Below are 21,126 nucleotides of genomic sequence, written 5' to 3'. Positions count from 1 at the left end.
CTGTGGGAGGAAACCGGAGCACCCGGAGGAAACCCACGCAGACACAGGGAGAATGTGCAAACTCCACACAGACAGTGACCCGAGCAGGGATTCGAACCCAGGTGCCTGGAGCTGTGAAGCAGCAGTGCTAATCACTGTGCTACCGTGCCACCCAAATCAGAGTGGAGAATGTGGGCATCGATCCCACTACCTCTCACATGCGAAGCGAGCGCTCTACCATTTGAGCTAATTATCTCACGAAAGGTGCTATAGAAATGCAAGTGTTTCTTTCATTATGGTGAAAATGGAATGTGTAATGCGTGTGGCAAATTTTACTAATTGAAATATTGCTAGAATCTCCTGCAACTGGAGTTTGCAGGAACGACAGGAGTAAGTTTTTTTTAGCTGGAACTGAGTCCTCATTTTAAAACCGTACGTTTTGACTTTTGATATACAATTGATTTCACATTATTGATTTTAGAAACCAGCAGGGACAGATGAAGCACTTAGAAGGTCAGCCATGCAAAACTAGAGCTACAGAGCCACCAGTGGTTGAAGCCTGTAACTGCAGCGTGACAGGTTTACATAGGAAATATTTAGTTTAAGTTTAAACCTAAGGATATTTAAAAGATTGCCAGGCAGTACAAGGAGGAGATCAGGGTCTTAGTACATTGTATAGATTGATGTATTTAAATGGGAATGTTTCATTCTTAGAGGCTTGTTATGGGGGTTACTTAGAATACAGCATCTGGTTAAGAGGTGATTTGTTTAAAATACAATCTTAAATGCAAAGGGACATAAATGTGATGAAATGAACGCCAGTGGAGTACACATTGGGGATCTCTAAATCTCTGCTGAAGGAGTTTGGCGTCGGAAATTTAAAGAAAAGACTTTATTGATAAATCAGCAGATTATTTCTGGGCAAGGCAGGGTATTTGGAGCTTTTGGTCAGAATAAAGTTGGAGGGGGGGGGGGGGAAGAACAGTGCCCCCCCCCCCCTCAGTGGGTCGGTGGAAGTGGCGAGAGGTTTGCAGAAAGGAAACGCATCTCACTTGATGCTAATCGTAGCGTACATTTCCTTCCAACGATTTCCTTGCGGTTTGCATCAACCTTATTCCGTCTGTACCCGGAGCTGCTCGGATTTGAAGATCTGCTTTTCCCTGAATCACGGTTCTGAACTGCACACTCCTGTGTGTGTGTGTGAGCGAGAGAGAGAGGAGAGAAATTAAACATTCTTTATTTCTTCAATCGGAGAACTCACTCACTCCAGGACTGGAAATCTAGAAATGAAGAAAGCTTTTACCTTTTCTCTCTGGATTTGGATTGGGGCTTTTTGCAAATCAGGTAGGAACTGGCTGCTGATCCTCTAGGGCAGGGTTGCCCACAGATTGAGAATAAACTTGCGGGTTCCTTTTAAAAGTTGTTGTGGAGGTTTAACTCAGTCAGTGTCTCAAGGCTGTCAGTGGGGTGAGGCTTGAAGTGAAGTTGCCCCTCACAGTTGGATTGTGATTGCTTCCTTCTTTGACTGTAACCTTTACAGATTGTTCAGGCTTTTAACAGTTGGGAGATACCTAGAGATCTAAATATATATATATATATATATTCACACACCCCGAATGGGGAGTGACTGCACTAAAGGACACTTGGAGGGTCTGTGTTGCTGCAGTAGTTTGGGAATTCTGGTGGGGTTACCCTGCACAGCAGCAGGTAGTGCCCGAGAGTTGAACTGTACATTGTGTGAAGAGATGTCCCTGTTTCATTGTCCATCTCGCTAATCGTGCTTGCAAATGAAATCTGTTCCCACCGAGATTTGTTTCCTTGTTTATTGTATTGACTCGTTCAATAAAAAAAGTTACTCGCCACTGACAAGAAGACAGAATTTAACTTGGGTCTTGTTGTTTTAATAATAAAAAAACTACTCGTTTTAAAGGAGATTTGAAGGAATTCCCGTTTCTCTCAACCGCATTATATTAATTTATTTAACCCTGTAAATTCTGCCTGCAGTCACTGGCGGATTGGAGCTATTGTTCATTTATATAGTATTGCCTTTGATGGTTGGTGTTTGTGGTTAATGATTCTATTTACTGTCCAATAACTGAGACTGATCCAATGGAATGGGATGACAGAATGATGTTGGGGATGGAAATCTCTCCCTTTCTACACACCGCAGTGATGAATGGCTTGGGTCACTGTGATGGATTAATTGGTCTCTGCTCCCAGTGAAATCTTCCATTTAAAAAAAAAATCCCCTCCACAAACAAATAAGTCTGACCTTTTCATTGTCCAGTGAACTGGTCACTACTGGAGCCAGACCCTGATTTTAATTGCAAATAAAAGAAAATATTTCAGTCGAATTCTCATTCTTGGTTTCTGGATGGCAATGAGTTATGAATTAATTTGTGACATTTGGGAGATTTGAATGGTTAAAATGCTATGTGATGTGGATGAGGTTTTCAATGTGCTGATGAATAATCACTGGAGTTTGGATCTGAGTGTGTTGGAGGCTGGCTGGGGAAGGTCTGAAGCCAGCTCAGCATTCCGAGCTCATCAGCTCAGTGTCATTCTCCCATCTCACCCTCAGTCTCCTCTAGCTCTGGCCCCCCTCTCAACCTCCTCCATGTCTTTGCCCTCCTCCCTTTCCTCCTCACCCACCACCTTCTCTTCCACTTCCTCCCCCCTCCCCCATACTCTGCCCATAACACCATGGCTGCAAATGGAGAATGGGGAGCTGTTTGAAACTGGGATCTTTCTGAGCAATGAGCTCAGAGTATGTGGTCTTCTATATCCATTGTGAACATCTTGTTCTGAAGGAGAAGTGGAGAGTGATTCCGGCAGTGAGGACACATGAAGTCTTCTCCTATTCCTAAATAAACATTCAATGTTGTGTTCTAGATGTCTTCCACTCTTTCCTTTTATTGTGCACATGTCTCTCATTCTATCCTTTATTGTAAAGTTGTCTTTGAAGAGTATCTGTCGACTCTTTAAACAGCTTCAGCAAGGTGCATTTGTTGTATGTTGGAGGCATCTGCCCCAATCACCAGAGTTGTACCGCCGTCAGAACGTCAGAATCTTGCAAAGACACGACTGGTAAATCTAGTGCCACAGTGCTACATGGTTGCGAGGGGAAGGGCGGGGGGGGGGGGGGGGGGGGTGGTGGGAGGGGGTCAGAGGCTGGTGTTGGGAGGTGTGAAGGGGGCAGTGGAGTGTAAATGTTTCATCCTTATTCAGAGGAAGGGAGAAGGATAAATCTGGCACTCACAGGCCAATCAGTTTAATGTTGGTGCCGGAATAATACTGCGCAACAGGCCATTCTGCCCATCGACTATGCACTGGGTCTTCAGAAGGGCAATCCAGTTAGTCGGCACACACCACCCACCCCACTCTTTTCCCTGAATCATGCAATTTTTTCTCCTTTTAATAATTAACTAATTGACGAATCTTGTAGCATAAAAAAGGTTTTCCTCATGTCACCTCTGGTTCCCCTGCCAGTCACCTTCAATCTGTGTCCTCTGGTAATTGCCCCTTCAGCTACTGGGAACAGTTTCTCTTTATTCACTCCATCTGCAACCTTCACAGTTTTAAACACTTTTATCAAATCTCTTCTTCACCTCTCCTGCTCTAAGGAGAACAACTCCAGCTTTTCCAGCCCCTGCACATAACTCTTAGTCCCTTGGAACTGTTTTTTAAAGTTTTAACATTTATTTATTTAGTGTCACAAGTGGGCTTACATGAACACTGTAATGAAGTTACTGTGAAAATCCCCCAGTTGCCACACTCCGGCACCTGTTCGGGTACACTGAGGGAGAATTTAGCATAGCCAATGCACCCTAACCAGCACGTCTTTCAGATTGTGGGAGGAAATCAGAACGTCCGGAGGAAACCAACGCAGACATGGGGAGAACATGCAGACTCTGCACAGACAGTGACCCAAGCCGGGATTCGAAGCCGGGTCCCCGGCACTGTGAGGCAGCAGTGGTAACCATTGTGCTACCCATTCTAGTGAATCTTTTTTTTACCCTTATTAAAGACTTTGCATCCTTCCTAAAGCTTGTCCACCCATCCCTGGTAACTCAAATAAGTCCCATTCTATTTGAATTATTTGAGATTTCAGGATTATTACGGTTTCGGGATTGCATTTCATACTTCTGGCAATTCTTCCAGCAAAATCCCAACGACAAGAACATTGCTTTCAACTTTTACTTATCTAAAGAGAATATCAGGAGTGATATCAGGAAGTGTTTCATTGAGCTACAAACCATTCACAAAAAGGAATAGCCTTTGCAGCTATCAAGGTGGAAGTATTTTATGTGATGGAGACTCCTGGATTTTTACAGAAGGATAGCCAAGTTGGGTCAAATGGGTGCTCTCATCTGTACTTGGGTACCAAAGTTTACAAAGCATCCAGAAAGTGTGGGACATAGAAGGAACGCTAAAGCAACACAAACATACTCTCACTGTCCTTCTCTGTCCCTCCCTTTCTCTCCTACATGTATGTAGGAGACATACATGTAGGAGAGAATACATGTATCTCACCAACCATGTATCTCCCTCCACTGCAAATGTTTATCCAACCTTTACTTTGCAAGAACGATATGTTCACACACATGTTGAGGGGGAGAGAGAGTATGTAGCTCACACTCTGAATAACATATATTAAAAATCTGCATTTACAGCATTGCCTACTATCTTTAACTTCACAACAATTCAACTTCACCCATGTGACATCGTGAAATAAATACATCCCTTGCTTGGATACTTTCTGTTTTAAAATAGCAAGCTCTGATCAATCTTTCTACCTGATTACTTTGTGACATTCACTGCTCTCATTTTCTAATATCTCTCCTCATCTTATTTTAAATTTTCTGTATTTTATGGATCGAGGTGAATGATGCTGGTGCTCGCAAAACATGACAGCACCAAGCACTCCCAGGCCAAGGGCAGCAGAGTTAAAAGTGAAGGACAATGGACCACCATAATAACCATTATCTTGCAATTAAGTCTATGTCTATATATGCTCTGTTTGTGAAGCCAACCCTCCACTCACCTGATGAAGGAGCAGTGCTCCGAAAGCTCGTGCTACCAAATAAATCTGTTGGGCTTTAACCCGGTGTTGTGAGATTTCTTATTGTACCCATAGAATCCCTCCAGTGCCGAAGGAGGCCATTCGGCCCATCAAGTCTGCACCAACAACAACCCCACCCAGGCCCTATCCCCGAAACCCCACATATTTAGCCTGCTAATCCCTCTAACCCTACCCATCCCAGGACACTAAGGGACAATTTAGCATGGCCAATCAACCTAACCTGCACAGCTTTGGACTAATCTTCTCAAGGGATTAGGGATAGGCAATAAATGTTGGCCCAGCCAGCGACATCCACATCCCGTGGAAGAATAAGTTTTAATTTCCTACACCCCTTCATCCTCTGGGTTTTGTTTTTGACAATTCAATTTAGTCACACATGAAGGGACTATTCTGTGTTTCTAGGAATTCAATTGACATTGCCGGGAACTCAATACACTCAGTCAACAAAGGTAGCCATCATTGCCTCTCTGAGCTTGGAGCCAGCCCCACTCAAAGGAGAAATGACATTAGGGAAGCAACATAGTTTCATTAAGGTTTTGTGAAGTTTCTCTTTGATTTGTTTCATATGAGTTGTACCAATCACCAAAAAATACTCACATCCTTTGCAGTTACTGAGAGTACAGGAAGTTGCGGGACTAACAGATGTTATAAAAAATTAATTGTTAAGTCTCTAAGTATAGTAGCAAAATTATTTGTTTTAACCACAATTTTAGTCTGATTAGTGTGGGTTAGGCTGCTCGTGATTGCCCTGTTTATAACATTTACAGCAGAAATTAAGGAAAGCATAATCTGTCAGAGCTTCTAGCCAGCTGCTGGTACAGAATTCTCCTTATCTTGATGGGTAACTGTAAAATAATATCAGGCAAGGAAACAATGGCATGTGTATTAGAATCATAGAATCCCTACAGTGCAGAATGAAGCCATTTGGCCCATCGAGCCTGCTCCAAATCGACAGCAATCCCACCCAGGTCCTGTTCCTCGTAACCCCAGGTATTTACCCTAGTTTTTTTTAAAGTTTATTTATTAGTGTCACAAGTAGGCATTGCATTAACACTGCAATGAAGTTACTGTGAAAATCTTCTAGTCGTCACACTCTGGCGCCTGTTCGGGTACACTAAGGGAGAATTTAGCATGGCCAGTGCACCTAACCAAAACGCCTTTTTTGGACTGTGGGAGGAAACCGGAGCACCCGGAGGAAACCCACGCAGACATGGGGAGAATATGCAGACTCCGCACAGACAGTGACCCAAGGCTGGAATTGAACCCGGGTCCCTGGTGCTGTGAGGTAGCAGTGCTAACCACTGTGCCACCGTGCTGCCCTAGTTACGTTTTGGAATAAAGCATTGCCAAATGCTGAGTCTCTGACACTTGCTCCTACCTCTCTCTGGCTATAACGCACCACAGTGTGGTGGGCAGCACGGTGGCACAGTGGTTAGCATTGCTGCTTCACAGTGCCAAGGTGCCGTGTTCGATTCCAGCATCACGTGACTGTGTGGAGTTTGCACGTTCTCTCCGTGTCTGTGTGAATTTCCTCCGGGTGCTCCGGTTTCTTCCCACACTCCAAAGATGCGCAGGTTAGATTGATTGGCCATGTTAAATTGCCACTAGTGTCAGGGGGACTAGCAGGGTAAATACATGGGGTTGCGGGGATGGGGACTGGGTGGGATTGCGATTGGTGCAGACTCGATGGGCTGAATGGCCTCCTTTTGCACTGTAGGGATTCTATGAACAAACATCAAACTCTCATTTCTAAGGCAGTCACTGACCTCAGCTGCTCTACTGTAGTTGTACACGGCCTTGGTGGGACTATGTCTGGAAATGGTGCACAGTTTTAGTCTCCTTATTGGAAAAAATATATAATTGAGTTAGTAGCGTTGCAGGGAAGGTTCACTTGATTCATTCCTGGGATGAGGGGCCTATCTTATGGTTGGGCTTATACCCATTGAACATCAGAACATAAGAGCTAGGAGCGGGAGTAGGCCATTCAGCCCATCAAGCCTGCTCTGTCATTCAATACAATCATAGCTGATCTCATCTCCATCTCAACTCCACTTTTCTGCCGGTTCACTGTAACCCTTCAGCCCATTACTCAGTAAGTATCTGTATAATTCCTCCTTAAATTTACTCGGGCCTCGAATCACCCCACTCGGGACTAAGTGCCCACGCCAGCTGGAAAATGAGAGTGCTTCCCGCTGGCGCTGGCAGCGTCTGTCAGGTGGCATTCACCCACCCGAAAGTTGCAAATGAGGCCCATCTCAGGAAACCCACGGCCAGCCCCTCCATTGAGCGACCGGGTGGCCATTTTTAAAGGGTGCCCCGATTTCTGAGCTCGAAGGCAGGCCCCCCCCCCCTCCCCCCCCCCACTGCAAAAATTAAAATGGTGACCCCTCTCCCCCCACTGACTGAGGGAGCATCACCAACCCCTCAGTAAAGAGGGGCCTCCTCCCTCCAATACTCAGACCTCAGAGAGTGACCTGACATGACCATCACCTTCAAGTCCCCCCCCCCCCTACTCAGCTCTCCTCCCCCTCAGACATCCTCCTGAGCCCTCATTCACCCTCTCTGCCCACCAGACCACCATCAGGTCCACCTTCAAGCCATGTGCCTTGGTAGTGCCAACATTGCACTGACTTCCTGGCCTGGCACCTTGGACCCTGAGGCGAAGGGGTGGGGGGGGTTTGGGGGGGGGGGGGGGGGGGGGTGTGGCGGTCAAGGTGGTACCGTACATCCAGTGGCCGTTTGCCCCTCTGCCGCTTTCCAAAAATCCAAGATTTCCAAGAAACGTATGTGTGGAACAGCAAAGACCAAATATATTCAATAGATGGTTCTCGGACCTTGCCCTGTCCGCTCTTGCCGAGCTGATGAAGGAGTTGCTGGTACCAAAATCACCCTGCAGGGCTCACTGTGTTACACATCAAAAAAACTATAGAAAAAAATAGCAATTCATGGGGTGGTTGGGTGAATCTCAGCAGCCCTCACACCTGGCGGGAATCCAGATTTTTGGCCAATGCCCCATTCAGCGGGGCGTCAGGATTCCCGCTGGCCTTTGGATGAGGTCGTTGAATCCCTCCTTCAATGTCCCGGCATCCACCACGCTCTGAGATACTGAATTCCACAGATTCACAACCTTTTGGGAGAATTAATTTCTCCTCATCTCTGTTTCAAATCCCTTATCCCAAAACGATAACCAATTGTTTTAGATCGCCCCAGGAAGAGCAAACGACCTCTCTACATCTCCTGTCATCCCCCTTTACCGTCTTCTATACCTCAGTTAGATCTTTTTTAGATCTCCTCTCATTCTTAGTTCAGAAGAATCAGAAGTGATCTTATTGAAACATGTCAGATCCTGAGGGAATTTAATTGGGTAGATACTGGGAGGATGTTTCCACTTGCAGGGGAGACTCAAACTAGGGGGTATTGTCGAAGATTAAGGAGTCTGCTCTTTGAGAAGGAGATGAGAAGAAATTATTTCTCTAAAAGGGCCATTACAATGTGGAATTCACTTACCCAGAAAGCAGTGGTAGCTGGCTCATTGAGTTTATTCAAGGTAGAATTAGGCAGACTTTTGACGGACAGGGAAGTCAAGGATCATGCGGTGTGGGGGGGGCGGAGCAGACAGCAAAGTGGACTTGAGATAACCAGATCAGCAATGATCTTATTGAATGGTGGAGCTGGCTTGAAGGGCTGAAAAGGCCCACACCTGCTCTCTCCCATGTTCTTCTTCTGGAGATCTTCTCTCCACAGCCTCCAATCTCATGGTCACAAAAGCTCGAACAGCTTGCTTCTACCTCTTCCCATGATCCAGAAACAGAACTGTTCCCTGGTAGACTCATCGATTCAGCCTGCTCCGGCTGCATGGAACTGTTTCCTTCCAATCTGGGTTCTACATTTTTCTCCCCTTGTCCAGTATCTTCCCGCATCCGCCACTCTTCCGATGCCCTCCGTTACTTCAGCGGTTTCCAATTTCCTGGCCCTCGTTATCCAATTTTCACTGTCGACCTCTTTATTTCTCTCTAAACCTCCATCCACATTCCCCACTGCACTCTACCCCCTCCCTACTTCTCCTCTCAGAAGCTTGTTAATCTTTGGAATTCTCTGTTGAGGAGCGCATTGGAAGCAGGGTCATTGAATATATTCAAGACTGAGTTAGACAGAGTTTTGATCTAAAGAGTCAATGGTTATGGTGGGGGGGTGGGGTGGTGGGGTAATGGTGGTGGGGTGAGGGAGAAGGTGGGGCAGACAGTGGGGTTGAGGCCAAAATCAGGTCAGCCATGATCTTATTGAATGACAGAACAAGTTCAATGGGAATAATGGCCAACTCCTCATGCTGCTCTATCTGGCTGATCCCGTTCTCACATTGAGCCACTTCTCCCTTAACCTCATTCACTTCCTCCAAATAAAAGGTCATGCAATGGGAACCGGTATGGGTACCATCTTTGCCTGCCTTTCATGGGGTAACTGCAGCATTTTTTATTCCATTCCTACTCAGGCCACCTTCCTCAACCTCTTTTCCTGTAAGTTGATGATTGTATCAATGTCATTTCCTGGGATTGGAAAACTGTATCAATTTTGTTTCCAATTTCTACCCATCCCTCACCTTTACATAGTTCTTCTCCAACACTTCTCTTCCTCCACCTCCCTGTCTCCATTTCTGGGGATGGCCTATCAACCAATATTCAAATAGGGCGGCACGGTAGCGCAGTGGTTAGCATTGCTGCTTCACAGCTCCAGGGTCCCGGGTTCGATTCCCGGCTCTGGTCACTGTCTGTGTGGAGTTTGCACATTCTCCTCGTGTCTGTGTGGGTTTCCTCCGGGTGCTCCGGTTTCCTCCCACAGTCCAAAGATGTGCGAGTTAGGTTGATTGGTCAGGTTAAAAATTGCCCCTTAGAATCCTAAAAAATGCGTAGGTTAGAGGGATTAGTGGGTAAATATGTGGGGGTAGGGCCTGGGTGGGATTGTGGTCGGTGCCGGCTCGATGGGCCGAATGGCCTCTTTCTGCACTGTAGGGTTTCTATGATTTCTATAATCTCAATTTGCCAAGCTGCCTTTACTACACTTCCTCACACCTTGCTTCCTTTAAGGACTCTACTCCATTTCCCCACTTTCTACATCTCCGTAGTATCTGACCACATTGTCTTCCCTTTTGCCTCCATCAAGGAATCCTGCTCTCCCCACCTTCCCCTGACAATGGTTAACAAGCTCCTCAAATGTGTCAGGTCCATCCCCTGTATTTCTGTTCTCACCCCTGACCCCTCCCTCCCAGAACTGCAACCCCCTTGTCCTCACCTTTCGTGCCACCAGGCTCCATATTCAACATTTCCACCACCTCTCCCACGGCACTGTGAGGAAACAATAGAAACAAAAATCCGGGGGTAAATTAACAGCCACCCAGACAAACATGGAATGTTAAAGGAGACCCACCAATGATTTTCCTTATTTGGCTAACTTTACTGGGCGGGCCAGAAAATCTTGCCCATAGAATACAAATGCCAGGAAATTAGGCTAAATCCATACAAAACACCAGCTTGACCTCAGGTAGACAATTGTGCCCGAATCTGGTTGCATGGTGAAGGCTTTTGAGGAGGATACAGAGGAAATTAACTAAAGTGGTCCCAGGGATGAGAGGTTTTAGGGTGGCATGGTGGCATAGTGGTTAGCACTGCCTCACAGAGCCAGGGATGCAGGTTCGATTCCCGGTTTGGGTCAGTATCTGTGCGGAGTTTGCACGTTCTCCCCGTGTCTGCGTGGGTCTCCTCCGGTTTCCTTCCACAGTCCGAAAGATGTGCTGGTTAGGTGCATTGCCCGTGCTAAATTCTCCCTCAGTGTACCCGAACAGGCGCTGTAGTGTGGCGACTAGGGGATTTTCACAGTAACTTCATTGCAGTGTTAATGTAAGCCCACTTGTGACACTAATAAATAACATTTGAATTTTACAGTTACATGGATAGACCAGAGAAGCTGTGGTTATTCCCCTTTAGAGCAGAGAAAGCTAAGAGGAGATTGAATGGGCTGGATTAAAATCATGAAGGAGTTAGATAGACTAAATAAAGAAACTGCTTCCAATGGCTGAAGGACACAGATTTCTAAGGTGGTTGGCAAAAGAATGCGAGGCAACTTGGGGGAAAAAATAATTTGCGTAATGGGTGGTTTGGATTTGGAATGTTGTGCCTACTGGGGTAGTAGAAGCAACAGTAGCCTTCAAAATTGATTCGAATAAATGATTAAATTAGAAAAGATTGCAGATATATGGACAAAGAGTGGGCTAGTGCGACTAACTGGATTGCTCTGTGAGGGAGCAGGCATAAATCTGATGGTATGAATGGCCTCCTTGTGCACTGCACTGTTCTGTGTTTCTATGGTGCTAATCTATGAGGGTTAATGAGGAAGTATTAAGTATCCTTGACAGAGAAAAGTAACTGTTGTGCGGCCAATACTTGGCTCCTAAGCCAGCAATTAAGGATTTGTTCTATCACTGGCTTGGTTGAGTTTCCAAGTCTGTTTGTCCGCATTGAAGGGGGCTGTTGTACGCCCAGGTTGGACGTCTTGATACATCTCCATTTGCTGATTGAATAGTTCAGGTTCCGGCGGAAGTGTATCACCTCTCAGCACCTCTGAGGTGAGGGAAGGTGCGAGAGAGGTAAGGGAGAAAGCAAAGGAACCAGGAAAGCACAAAACAAACATGTGGAGCTGTGTCCAAGTGACAGAGGAAACATCCGGTGGGAATTGTCTGTGCCAATTGAAGTTAGTCCTGATAGAAGAATAAGCACTTTGTTTGGAGGTTGGAGGCTGTGAAGTTGGAAATGATCTGGGAAGCTTGGGAATTTTGGCATTCAGGACTTGTTTATTCTTCTTGTGTGGAAGTTAAATGTTGCACAACTGTTTATTAATGATTTCCAATCTAGCTCCTGCCAAATCGTTAAATATGATTTGCAAGTTTCGGAGAAAACAAAATCTTCTGGGTGTCCTGTTGATTAGGATTGCAAACAGCAGCATGCAGTCTTTCACCGTTTGAGCGTTCTCCAGTTGATGCCTGACATGTGTTTTATTCGAGTGTGGCACTAGTCCAGGGAATGTGAGCGAGTGCTCCTTGTGGGAACAAGGAAACAAAGGTTTGGAGAAGCGCACCAGCATATTTCAGGCCGTTTCATTGCTTCGATTATTCGAGAGTTTGATTGATTTTCAGTCCTTGCGAAGCAACAAAGAATGCAAGAACTTCCAAAATTTGCAGCCATCGCGCTCTCCTCCAACACTACCTTAGAAATGGACTGTTATCCTATTGAGAACTCTGACAATGCTTCCCACTTTGAAATTATAATGGTTAGGATGAAACCTGCCACAGCCAAGATTTTTTTGTTCCTTCTGTAGTAGAAGGGATCTGGTACCCAGGTAACATGGGACTGAGTACATGGGAAGGCGATGGCCTAGTGGTATTATCGCTAGACTATTAATCCAGTAACTCAGCTAATGTTCTGGGGACCCAAGTTCAAATCCCACCACAGCAGATGATGGAATTTGAATTCAATAAAAAAAATCTGGAATTAAGAATCTACTGATGACCATGAAACCATTGTTGATTGTCGGAAAAACCCATCTGGTTCACTAATGTCCTTTAGGGAAGGAAATCTGTCGTCTTTACTTGGTCTGGCCTACATGTGACTCCAAAGCCACAGCAATGTGGTTAACTCTCAACTGACCCCCAAAGGGCAACTAGGGATGGGCAATAAATGCTGGCCAGCCAGCAACGTCCATGTCCCATAAATGAATAAAAGAAAAACTGCCCACATGGAGATATAAGAAGGCACATGATCCAAAGCTAAGGGCAGTCCAGAAATAGGTAGCATGGGGTCCTCTAGAATACCTTTATCTTCTACATAAATATGTACATAGTTCAGTCATGTTAATAAAGACTTTTTTGTAACTTCAACAAGGCAGCTTCATTTGGTACATGCCAAGGATAGGAACAACAGAACACTCCAGTTGTCAACTGTAACTCAGTCAGGAGGCGGTAGGTTCAAGCCCCACCATCTGGACTGCCGCTCTGAGACGGCACGGACGGAATGCCGTATTGTGGTTCAGGTGCGGTGTCAAACTGGCACAGTTAATGAAGATGTGGAGATGCCGGCGTTGGACTGGGGTAAACACAGTAAGAAGTTTAACAACACCAGGTTAAAGTCCAACAGGTTTATTTGGTAGCAAAAGTCACTAGCTTTCGGAACAGGCTGTCCCTTCGTCAGGTGGGTGGGAGTTCTGATTACAAACAGGGCACAAAGACACAAACTCAATTTACATGAATAATGATTGGAATGTGAGTCTTTACAGCTAATCAAGTCTTAAAGGTACAGACAATGAGTGGAGGGAGCATTAAGCGCAGGTTAAAGAGATGTGTATTGTCTCCAGACAGGACAGCTAGTGAGATTTTGCACATTCAGGCAGGCAACCAGGCAACCTGCCTGGATGTGCAAATTCTCACTGACTGTCCTGTCTGGAGACAATACACATCTCTTTAACCTGTGCTTAATGCTCCCTCCACTCACATTGTCTGTACCTTTAAGACTTGATTAGCTGTAAAGACTCACATTCCAATCATTATTCATGTAAATTGAGTTTGTGTCTTTGTGCCCAGTTTGTGATCGGAACTCCCACCCACCTGACGAAGGTACAGCCTGTTCCGAAAGCTAGTGGCTTTTGCTCCCAAATAAACCTGTTGGACTTTAACCTGGTGTTGTTAGACTTCTTACTACAGGTAATGAAGAGCAGAGACTCCTTCCCAGTCCACCTGTCCATGCACCTGGCCACTTATTTCGTTACTGTGGGAGGCCTGATGAGGTGAAAATGGCTACTAATGCACCATAGCATCTCACAGATGTAATGTACTGTTCAAGTAGCAAACATGTACATTAAGATAGCACCTTTCACATCCTCAGTATTTCCAAAAAGTACTTCCTCAGTCAACGAACCACTTTCTGATGTGAAGTGACTGATGTAGTTTGAGGAAATGTGGCAGCCAATTTGTGCACAGCAAGCTCCCACAAGCAGAAAGGTGATAAACGAGCAGATGATCTATGTCATAGTGTCATAGAGGCTTATAGCATGGAAACAGGCCCTTCGGCCCAACTTGTCCATGCCACCCAGTTTTTAACCACTGAGCTAGTCCCACTGCCTGCATTTGGCCCATATCCCTCTAAACCCATCGTACCCATGTAACTGTCTAAACGTTTTTTAAAAGACAAAATTGTACCCGCCTCTACTACTGCCTCTGACAGCTCGTTCCAGACACTCACCACCCTCCGAGTGAAAAAATTGCCCCTGTGGACCCTTTTGTATCTCTCCCCTCTCACCTTAAACCCATGCCCTCTAATTTTAGAATCCCCTACCTTTGGGAAAAGATGTTGACTATCTATCTTATCTATGCCCCATGTTAGTGAAGTTGATTTGATTTATAAGTGTTGGCCTGGGCACTGGGGTTGGTCCCCTGCTCATCTTCGAATAAATATTCTACAGTCACCATATGGGACCTGAGTTCCACATTTTATCCGTAGAGCGGTATCTCCAACCGTGCACACTCCCTCAGTGTGGCGCTGAGAGTATCAGCCTGGACTGTAGTTATCTGGTGGTGTGACGCTTTAAAGATCTATCTGAAGGTGGCTTTGCCCCATGATTATTCAGTGTTTTCATTCATCTTCTGTTTAAGGTTTATATTTGAAGTAGAAATGAAAGACAACAGAAGAAAATAGAACCGTAGGAATTGGTAGACAAAAAAAGAAAATCTATGTAGTTTGTCTTTAGCCATCCTGATAGTCACAGGGTATGCCGATAATGGAGTTGTTAACTAATCATGACATTTCATCTCCAACAATAAGTCACTTCAGTTACAGGGAATTACTTTGCCATAGGATGACTATTGTTCTGGAGTCAAATAGGGTTGCCATTTTATGCACAACAAGATCCCACAGGTGAGATGAATGACTTTGCTTCTCAGCAGTTTAGGTTGGTTCAGGTGAACAAACGCAGCACTACCTGCAGCCAGACAGACAGTCCAGTGCGGAGCCAACAGTATAACTTGGTTCCATCTCATTGAATCCCTGGCAGGAACCAATGTCCAACTGGGGAAGCAGTGTGAGTACTGCCCCTCAATCTTCAGAGGGAGTGAAGAGGGGTAAAGTAAAGTAATTTATTAGTCACAAGTAAAGCTTACATTAACACTGCAATGAAGTTACCATGAAATTCCCCGAGTGGGTGTGGGAGGCTGAGGGACTGAAGGACTGTGAAGGGAAGAATGAGGAGGGTGGGAGGATGTCAGAGGTGTGGAGGGGAGTGGGAGGCTGAGGGCTGAAGGCGTGTGAGGGGAAGGATGTGGGAGAGGAGGAATATGAGAAGGTGTGGGGGGCTGAGGGAGGGAGTGAAGGAATGTGTAAGGGGAGGCTGAGGAAGGGAAGGTCATGGAAGGGGAGGATGAGAGAGGGAACAGTGCCCCCCCTGCTGAGTCAGGCTGTGATGGAGTTTGTACTTCTGACAGGAACTGAATTTAATTACCTCAACCATAATAACCTCAGCAGAAGTGGAAAACCCTCAGAATTTAATTGCGTTTTTCCTTTTTATTTCCCATGCCAGATATCAGTGTCGAGCGACGGAGTGACTTTACTGTTGAACAAACAGCTGTAATCTCCAGAGACACCACTTCACGGTGTTTAGCTCCTGTATTTACAAATAGTCGTCAGGCTTGTTCAGATTTATGATGAAGCTTGCGTAATGAATGAAAAGTTCAGAGCAAAGAGCTGGCAGAGGGTTTGGATTATTCATGCACATCGAGCTTGCTGCTGTCCATTGCCCTGCAACCCAATTCATAAAACAACCTTCACGCATTGAGACACTTCCTCAGGACAGCAAATGCATGGGTGCAGTCTTTGATGGGATAGATTGTATATGGGCAATGGGAGGATTGTATATGGGCAATGGGAGGATTGTATATGGGCAATGGGAGGATTGTATAGGGGCAGTGGGAGGATTGTATATGGGCAGTGGGAGGATTGTATATGGGCAGTGGGAGGATTGTATAGGGGCAATGGGAGGATTGTATATGGGCAATGGGAGGATTGTATAGGGGCAATGGGAGGATTGTATATGGGCAATGGGAGGATTGTATATGGGCAATGGGAGGATTGTATATGGGCAATGGGAGGATTGTATATGGGCAGTGGGAGGATTGTATATGGGCAATGGGAGGATTGTATATGGGCAATGGGAGGATTGTATATGGGCAGTGGGAGGATTGTATATGGGCAATGGGAGGATTGTATATGGGCAATGGGAGGATTGTATATGGGCAGTGGGAGGATTGTATATGGGCAATGGGAGGATTGTATATGGGCAGTGGGAGGATTGTATATGGGCAGTGGGAGGATTGTATATGGGCAATGGGAGGATTGTATATGGGCAGTGGGAGGATTGTATATGGGCAGTGGGAGGATTGTATATGGGCAATGGGAGGATTGTATATGGGCAATGGGAGGATTGTATATGGGCAATGGGAGGATTGTATATGGGCAATGGGAGGATTGTATATGGGCAATGGGAGGATTGTATATGGGCAATGGGAGGATTGTATATGGGCAGTGGGAGGATTGTATATGGGCAATGGGAGGATTGTATATGGGCAGTGGGAGGATTGTATATGGGCAGTGGGAGGATTGTATATGGGCAGTGGGGGTGTTGTATATTGGCAGTGGGAGAAGTATATTGGATGGATAAAGGCTTTTTCTTCATCAAAACACTTATGAATATAGCGGAAAATAATTTTTAAGAACTGGACAAGGTTTTGAACTGCAACAAGTTTATGGCTTTTCCATAGGGCATACCTGTCTATGTAGAAATGCATCAACGTATCTGTGTAATGCCAGAAAGAGAGAGTGGCAGGGTGATAATGTCACTGGACTCGTAATCCGAGCATCCAGGCTAATGCTCTGGAGTTATGGGTTCAAATTCCACCATGATAACTGTTAGAAATTAATTAATTAATGTCTCAATAATTCTAATCCTGTTTGATTGTCACAGAAAACCCATCTTGAAGCAAGTCTGCCCTCCTTACATGAAGTGGGTTCATGTCCCACTATTTGTAACCCCCACAGAGTTTCACTGGCTGTCTTGTCTGGAGACAATACACATCTTTTTAGCCTGTCTTGATGCTCTCTCCACTCATGCTGTTTTGTTTCTTAAAGACTTGATTAGTTGTAAGTATTCGCATTCCAACCATTATTCATGTAAATTGAGTTTGTGTCTTTATATGCTCTGTTTGTGAACAGAATTCCCACTCACCTGAAGAAGGGGCTTGCAGCTCCGAAAGCTTGTGTGGCCTTTGCTACCAAATAAACCTGTTGGACTTTAACCTGGTGTTGTTAAACTTCTTACTGTGTTTACCCCAGTCCAACGCCGGCATCTCCACATCTGGACTTTACCTCCCAGGATTTCTCTGAATGAACAAATTCTGCCTGGATTCTCTACCGTATTCCTAATATCCTTACAATTGGACATGAATCATAAAATCCTTTACTACCGTGAATATATTGCATGAACTTAATCTAGTTTCCAATCCTTTGGATAATCTCTTGGGCTGGTCGCCTTCCTGTCGAGTCCCTCCCTGTTCAGGTTCATGTTTTGACCAGTGCATTTCACTCTTCACTTTCTCTGTGGTTTATCTGTTACACCAACTCTGCCAATGACTGTCAGTAGCCACAGAATAACAATGACTAATTATTAATCGGAATGGACTGTTGCAGGATTAGGTTGCCATCAATGCTTTCCAGCTGCCTGTCTTTCACCTCAAGTCTTGAGCCTGGATATTCTGGATTCAAACCTGACCTGAGAGAGACTGATATCCTCAAGGCTGTCCAGGGGAAATGCTTTATTGTTAGTGCTCTCAATGCTAAGCTGAGGCTCCACCTGTGGTTAGATTCTATGGTACTAATCGAAGGAGAGTAGGGAGATCCCCCTATGTTCCTCCCTCAATCGCTTTCACCAGAGGAAACCAGATTAATTGGCTGTTCACCTCAATGCTTGCATTCATTATGTGATTTCAAGAAGAAATTAGATATAGCTCTTGGGTCTAAAGAGATCAAGGGATATGGGGGGGGGGTGGGGGGGAATCAGGATATTGAATTCGATGATCAGCCATGATCAAAATGAATGGCGGAGCAGGCTCAAAGGGTTGAATGGCCTCCTCCTGCTTCTAGTTTGTATGTTTGTGTGTGTCTCTGCAAAATATTAGTCACTTAAACATGACTCATCATGGCTGAAAAGAAAGGATTTGTATTTATATAGCGCCTTTCACAACTTCAAATTGTCCAGATAATTTTATGGAAAATTAAGCACTTTTTTGGAGCTGTTGTAATCTTCATCTTCTGAGGCAGTGCCTCAGGATCGAGCCGTTTCCACTCTGGTTCTAAGGTAGCTGATAAATCCGATGCAAACTCAGTCACACGCTGGGTGGGAGATTGGGTTGGGTGTGGATGGGTTATTTGGAGGTTTGTGCTCCTCCGACACCTCGACCTCACCTCTGCACATTCCTGGCAGTCTCCCAATGTGTTCCTGAATGAACCTTCTCCACTTTGATTGGTCAGAAACCAGGGTCTCCCATGAGTCAGGGGGGATGTTTGACCTTTCAAACAGGGAGGGGACATCCTTAAAGTATTTCCATCGTCCTCCTGCTGCAGCTGAGCTCTGAGGAGAGCAGACTTTGGGAGTCTGGAGCTGGTTTTGAGTGATTAGAGCCTCAATGATGGGCATGTTGGCTTAGGAGAGGGCGCTGCTGTTGGACCACCATTCCTACCATTGGATTTGGAGAATCTTCGGAAGATTCCGCTGATGATATTTCCCCAGTGCTTTGCGGTGATTGCGGTACCTTGTTCCAAGTCTCTGAAGCATTTGTGAGTACAAGGATCACTGCTGCCCAGTAACCTGTGAATTTAGTCTTGGGTTTGAGATTCTGGTCCTCAAATACTCTTTTCCTCAGTCAGCTGAAGGCTGAACTGGCACATTGAGGGTGATGATGCCTTTCATTGTCTCTGTCCATCTTCGTCGAGAACAGGCTCCCAAGATTTGGGAAATGGTCCACATTTTCCATGATCTCTCCATCGATCTGAATTGATTGGGGGAAGGTGTCATGCCGAGGGAGCTGGTTGGATGAGGACTTTGGTTTCCCTGTTACTGTGGTAGTGTAGTTATCCCAGCAGCCAGACTTCACATAATCCAATAGATGGGGGTTTTGTGATGTCGAGTGAGGGATAAACATGGGAAATGACGTTGGGGAGATCTCCCTGACTCCCCTCTGAAATACTGACTATGGAATGGTCTTTGATGAGCAAAGGGGTGAAAGGTTATCGGAGTTAGGTGGGAATGTGGGGTGGCATGGTGGCACAGTGGTTAGCACTGCTGCCTCACAGTGCCAGGGGCCTGGGTTCGATTCCCGGCTTGGGGCACTGTCTGTGCAGAATCTGCACGTTCTCCCCATGTCTCGTGGGTTTACTCCGGGTGCTCCGGTTTCCTCCCACAGTCCGAAAGACGTGCTGGTTAGGGTGCATTGGCCGTGCTATATTCTCCCTCAGTGTACCTGAACAGGCGCCGGAGTGTGGCGACTAGGGGATTTTCACAGTAACTTCATTGCAGTGTTAGCCTTTCTTTTCAACCCATGTAAGCCTACTTGTGGCTGATAAATAAACTTTTTTTGAGGTTATAATCAACCATAATCTCATTGAATGGTGGAGCAGGCTCGAGGGGCTGAATGGCCTATTCCTGCTCCTAATTTGGATGCTCAAATCCTTTTTTGTTCACCAGAAAGGTCAGGTGTCTCATTCCAGTGCAGCACCCCCTCAGGACAGCACTGAGAGTAGCAGCATAGAGACTCTCTGGAGCTGGGCTGATACCAATAACCTCCTGACTCAGAGGCATGTACATTACCTACTGACCCACACTGACAGAGGGCTTCGAGGTGTTGCTGAGTGACTTGATGTGGTTGGATATAAATAGAAGTCTTTCTTTGTTTTGCACTTTGAATGGTGCTACACATCGGGCATGTAACACTGTATTTAAACCTTTCTATCAGCACAAATGTAAAAATAATAAACCAGAGTGTTCTCCATACGGGGAACTTAACTTACTTGGGAATTTTGAGAACGTAAGTGACTGGATTGTAATCTCACTCGGTCTTCATAAAGTGGCTCTCAGCCCCAAGCTAGTCTGGTCTGGTGTTTAAAGTTTATTTAAAGTTTATTTATTAGTGTCACAAGTAGACTTACATTAACATTGCAATGAGGTTTCTGTGAAAATCCCTTAATTGCCACACTGCAGCGCCTGTTCGGATATGTACAATTATTTGTACAATTAATCACCCACCTTGACACCTCTTGCATTCTGGAGGTACGCAGCTGGAGTTGCTGCTGGAGTCTTCCTCATGGCCAGGGGGTTATGTGCATCTCTTCCTCCAGTATAATACTGAGCCATGCCAGGTTCAGTTTGCAGAATGTACTGAATTCATTGTGAGTGAGATGTTCAATTAACCTCTGATCCCCGGGCTTGGGATGGGGGGGAAAAGACCAACCAGGATTCCTGCTGCGAATCAACATCCATTCAAATTGCACCCTGGTATTGGGCAAGGTCATGATTGGACCTCCGTTGTGATGCTTTCCATGGTAGAATAGTCCAGCAAAAGATGCTTAGGAGAACTTGGGACTTATTTTACACAGTGAGTGGTTGTGATCGCTGCCTGAAAGAATGTCAAAGCCGATTCAATAACTTTCAAAAAAGGAATTAAATAAAAAGTGAAAAAGGAAATGTTTGCAGGGCTATAGGGCTCCAGTACATTACAGAGGGAGAGCTGTACAGTCAGAGATGCTGTCCTTCAGATAAGATGTTGAACTGAGGGCCTGTCTGCACAGACAGGTGGACATAAAAGATCCCACTATTTCGAAGAAGAGCAAGGGACTAATTGGATAGATTTTTAAAGAGGTGGCACAGCAACGATGGGCCAAATGGCCATGCTGCATGTTTCTATGGCATCACATGGAAACATAGAA

General features: G+C 45.5%; 1 protein-coding gene across 1 annotated transcript in view; it reads left to right on the top strand.

Annotated features, from left to right (window-relative positions):
* The first annotated feature begins 1,210 nt into the window (after nucleotides 1–1,210).
* flt4 (fms related receptor tyrosine kinase 4) overlaps nucleotides 1,211–21,126 on the top strand; it is a 374,492-nt gene continuing 354,576 nt past the window's right edge. The window contains exon 1 of the mRNA XM_078231815.1: nucleotides 1,211–1,323. The gene's annotated coding sequence lies outside the window, so the exon portion shown is untranslated. The remainder of the gene's footprint in view (nucleotides 1,324–21,126) is intronic.

The sequence above is a fragment of the Mustelus asterias genome, chromosome 16 (assembly GCF_964213995.1).
Source record: "Mustelus asterias chromosome 16, sMusAst1.hap1.1, whole genome shotgun sequence".
Classification (NCBI taxonomy): domain Eukaryota; kingdom Metazoa; phylum Chordata; class Chondrichthyes; order Carcharhiniformes; family Triakidae; genus Mustelus; species Mustelus asterias.
Note: the sequence above shows the minus strand (reverse complement) of the source record. Positions and strands in the feature narration are given on the sequence as shown.